Source organism: Pinus tabuliformis, chromosome 2_1 (genome assembly GCF_031772625.1).
Source record: "Pinus tabuliformis cultivar Carrire ecotype Pingquan chromosome 2_1, CPIR1, whole genome shotgun sequence".
Taxonomy (NCBI): Eukaryota; Viridiplantae; Streptophyta; class Pinopsida; order Pinales; family Pinaceae; genus Pinus; species Pinus tabuliformis.
In genome coordinates, this window is record NC_142299.1 from 767,455,215 (window position 1) to 767,460,364 (window position 5,150).

The following is a 5,150-nucleotide window of genomic DNA, read 5'->3' on the forward strand; positions in this document are numbered from 1 at the left end:
TGAAAGGAAAAAAACGAAAAAAATTGGTTTAAAATAATTTCAAAATAATTTCAGGGTCAAACACATTGTGATATAAATTCTGTATCAAGTAGTGACAACGAATTTTCCGCTGATCGATATAATCAGACCAAATATTTCAAACATAAGTACAAACTACAAGTTACCATAAGAAATAAAAGAAATCTATGTTTCGCTTCACGTAGAAAAAAAAACAGAGTTGTCATTCCTATAGCATATAAAGAAAAAAAAAACATAGAAAAAACCATACACATGAGAAATACCCCACAAGCATTGAAGGGGCGTAAGAGGCACATAATACACTAAAAAAAGATGAGGCTAATACGTGAGAGATGTCCTATTGAGAATTGTACAATATGTAGAGATAAATAGTAGATCATGATGATATTTTGCAATACCAAGAGCATAATAAGCCTAGTAGGGGATGTGCATGCATTCTATATTAAAATAACTAATAAATTCTTAACCTAAATTTGTGAATAGGGCAAAATAAAAACCGAGCAGAAAAGTATGGGAATGAGCATCATTCACTTCGAAAGTATTATGGCGCAGTAGAACACATCAACTTAAATCAAATTTTCGCAAATATATTATGCACTAATTATATTTACTACCAAATGGAAACGAAGTAGATACAGAGCATTGGTAAATATGTAAATTACCAAACTGGAATTTGGGGAAAGGCCATGAAGTCTTGATACAAGTATTGAAGTGTTAAGCTTACAACAAAACATAGAGGTAATTAATAAAATGCATGTAAAGGGATATTACACCCTTGGAACAAAACCAATTTCATTATAAACATGATGAAAAATCCTTCATTTCCAATATAATGAGACCACTGTTCCCAAATTGGAAAATGTACTGACATCTATCACCAGAATGAGGGAAACAGACCTAAAACAGGATGAGGGATGTTAGCAGAAAAATCACACAAGTGATAGCCAGATCATGACCTAGATGAGCATACTGGCCATACTTGTACCTGCCATAACACATAGAACCGAATAAGTATTGTAAGCAAGGGAAACAATTAAATAAACTACTCATAAAGTGTGAGTTTGGAGGAACGGAGGTAAGTACCTTCAAAAGAAAAAATATAGTGGAGACGTGTTCTCTTCGAAGGAACTGAGAGAATGATAAATAACCCAAGGTTATACTACTAATAGAAAAAAAAAAGCAAGAAAGCATGTAAGGAATTCACATATGTAGATAAGAAAAGGAGACGAGTACATCAAGGCGAGATGAGAAAATACCTGGTAGAGGATGCTGGGAAGAAACTAATTGCATACTTTGGTCTTCTAGAACTCCATATGGGAATTTCTAGATTGAAAAGTGACCCTACACCAACGACATTGGGAAGTAAAGGAAAACTTAAACTGATGTTGGCCTGGCTATTCCCAATTATCATTGTAAGAACTGGATAAATAAACTAAGACCTTACCAGATAAAACCACTGTGTAATGTTGCTAGATTAATGGAAGCACGTGAAATATCAACAAACATTTTGAAACTGGAACCAAGACATATCCTTGGATGCAAATAATATTCAATGAAACATAACTAGAGGATTTACTTGGAAAAAAAAACTCAAGGGAGAACCTGCTCATAGAAATACAAGTACTTGTGCGTTTGGAGGGTAACACATCAACTACGATAAATGACTAGAATGTTGTAGAAGTAGCTAGATACAAAGTGAATAATCTAATAGAGGGCCAGAGTTAAGAGTTTACCATTGAGAAGGTGTGAGGAGCCGTGGAATGCATGCAAGAGCACAGATGCCAGGCTCCATTCCAATTTATGACACCATGAGCATGGAGTAGTGCCAGGTGTAGGAACGCGGGGAAAGGAGTTAACATATGCCACTTGCTACAACTTAGATTCTTCAGGACCAGGTGGAATGTGAATAAGGGTTAGGTTTTCTTTAGGCGCATATCAATTGTTGGATTAGCTCGGTTCATCTAAATCGTCCACCATAACTCGAGGTGAGAAGTTCATTAAGACCCCATGTGAACAACGCATGAGAAAGGAGTCCTATAGATTATAAGTTGGATACAGTGTCAGGCATACCGCCTATCCCATGCACCTTCGTGGATACAGCCAGTCAGGTGGAGCATACCATGCGGTACTGAAATTAAGAGCAATTTTATCACTGTCGTTAAGCCGAACAAGAAAACCAATTGATGACTATACCCATGGACCATGTTAATATGTACACCAAACATGGGTTTAATTAGTAAGGGGTATGCATTAGATGGTTATGTGGTAAGGAACCTTGAATTACACGATAGGTTTCTGATGTCACATGACCAATGAGTCCTTTTTATAGACAAGGAAAGTGAACCCTGTGCAGGTTAATTAAGGGCAAAGATAAGGGTGTAAGATTTTATGCACACACATATACACATACCGAAGGTATGCCAAATCTAGAATGAGTAGTACAAAGTTGGGATCCATCACCACAAATGGAATTGAAAGGGGAAATATATATTCTTAGATTTAGGACCCCCACTCCGAGTCATCACACCATCTGTAAATACAAAGGTGAAGGTATCATAAGTGGAAATTAAGGATAAATGTATAAGATATAATACATAAGAGTTAATCCAAAAATAACTTTGTTTCTATATATATATATAAAAATAAGGGGCTAATGTAGTCATGATCGGGGACACTACCTTATCGGATGATCATAGGAAGTTGAGAGTTAGTATAGGTTATCTATACGTAGAAAAGAAGAAGATGACTATCTCGAAGCTAGTAAAGCTATAAGGCTATGTTATAACTAGATAAGACAATATTTTGATCATTAGAAACGAGTAAGTGGAGTAATGAAGGAAAAGAATGATGGGTAATTAAATTAAGAAAGAAAAAAAATTGTGTTAAAAGAGGTACAAGGCAGGTGTCCTACATAAGAACTACGCCAATGATTTTAATTCAAGCATCACACTCCAAAAAAAAAGGTCTTGGTGAAGTCAAATAGATCTAGTAATGAAGTGGCACACATGAAATATTCCAAATATTAGAAGGCTTGATTTATGACCACATTTCATTTGAGAGGTTTTTTCTTAGTTAATGAAATGTGCGTTGCTGCATCTTTTACATAGTTCTATATGAATTTTTTATAGTGTTTGATTAACCCTAGGAATCTGATTAAAATTTTAAGAATCTTAGGAATGGATCAATCCTTCAAAGCTTCAACTTTCTCGGGATCGACTTGAACCCCATTCTTTCTAATAATATGGTCCAAGTACTCCACATAGGGGGATTCAAAGGTAAACTTTGACCATTTAACAAAGAGGCAAAGCAGATAAACTATTTTTAATCCTGGACTCATATGAGTAATATGGGATTTCCAAGTTTTACTATAAATGATGATTTCATCAAAAAATACAAGGACAAAATGACATATAAAGTGTTAAAATGTATTTGTGAGACTTTGGGTGGTTGATGGTGCATTACATAACCTAAAGCACATGACCAAGAAATCATAAAATTTGAGTATTAAATGAAGCCTAAATAATATTAGTCTCCTCCAAATGAATTTTGTGATAGCAAGATGTAATATTAATATTTGTGAAAAATTATACAATAATAAGTTCATCCAAAAGGTCATCAATGTTTGTAATATGAAATTTATTCTTGATGATGATTTTGTTGATAATATGAAAATCTAGGCACATTTTCGAAGTATCTTGCCTTTTGAATGCCATGAACATGGGAGATGAATAAGGACTAGTACTAGGGTGAATGACACCTCTCAATAACAACCCCTGAACAATTTTTTCATTCTAATTTTTATGAGAAAATGAGTGGCGATAAGCGAAAACATTCGATGGGAAACTACTAAGCATGAGTGGAATGTAATGATCACGGGAACAATGGGAATGTGGGAGACCTTGTTGGGATTCAAAAATTGAATAGTGTTTGGAATGGATAAGATTCTTTTTGGGATCAAAAGTGTGGGAAGGATTTTCAAAGGCTTGGATAACTTCAAGGTAAGAAATAATACTAAAAAGACCCTTTTTGAGGAGTTTTTCCATATGATGTGAATTGAAAATCTTGAGAAATGCTATCGTGATGCAGTGGAAAGTGTAGTGATGCCTACCTTTCCATAAGCTCATGTATACATCCTTAACATCCATGGTGATAGTACCTATAATTCATAACCATTTAGCACCAAGGAAAATATTGCAATTGTCCATTTAAATAGAAAACATATAGGGTTTTAAATAATAATCACCAATTTGAAGGAACAAATTTTCATAATGACCCCCATATTTCATGGAACCTCCATTAGGAATCATTATCTAAAATTTGTTGACTGCATGGATATAGTAATGTGTTTTGTGAGAAACTCTAGAATGAATAATCTTATGAGTGCTACGATTGTTGATGAGGATGATGAAGTTATGATGCTTTATATAACTATTTGGCTCAAGAGTTCAAGGCCCTGAAATACTATTTAAAGCATATAAAGAGGCTATGGGTATGAAATTAAGTTTATTAGAGGGATTAATGTCATCATCTAGATAAGGTATTTATTTTAGAGGGGAAACAACACCATCATCTTCAAAAATGTCCTTATAAATGGTCATAAAATGTTTCTACTCCTTACATTTACACCCCAGAAAGTGACCACTTGTAGTGCTCCTTTGGCTATTTGAATGGATCCAAGCCATGTCTTAGGGATAAAAATGAGAAGAAGAGCATATATGTCTTAGGAACAGTAATAAATAATTGTCAAATAATTTGTTTAACATTCGTTTTGTGTAGAAATCCAATTTCTTAAAAAAGTGACGTAGTCTTCAAATATAGTCAATTATTTAATCATTTGTCAAATGGTCTAGATGATAAGTGCTTGTGTCAAAGTGATTATAAATATTGGAAATAAATTGAGTTGAAGAAAAATAACGACAATGTGAATTCTTACACAATTTACACTATTGAAAGTGCTATGGATATAAATATAAGATATTGGCATGCACAATTGCATTAATTTATTTGTGATGCCATAGTGCTCCACCTTAATGACCAAACCATTGCGGTCATAGCCATCAATTTTGTTTGGATACATTTTATGAACGTATATATATATATATAAAAGAATCGAGTTGGAGTGAAGCTCCATG

The 5,150-nt window shown here is 34.0% G+C and overlaps 1 long non-coding RNA gene across 1 annotated transcript; it reads right to left on the bottom strand.

Moving 5' to 3' along the window:
* Window positions 1-959: 959 nt before the first annotated feature.
* On the bottom strand, window positions 960-1,361 carry LOC149202837 (uncharacterized). Its single transcript, XR_016253580.1, has 3 exons — window positions 1,275-1,361; window positions 1,102-1,146; window positions 960-1,003 (listed from the first exon to the last, which is right to left on the bottom strand). It is a non-coding gene; the product is annotated as an uncharacterized LOC149202837 (long non-coding RNA).
* Between the last annotated feature and the right edge of the window lie 3,789 nt (window positions 1,362-5,150).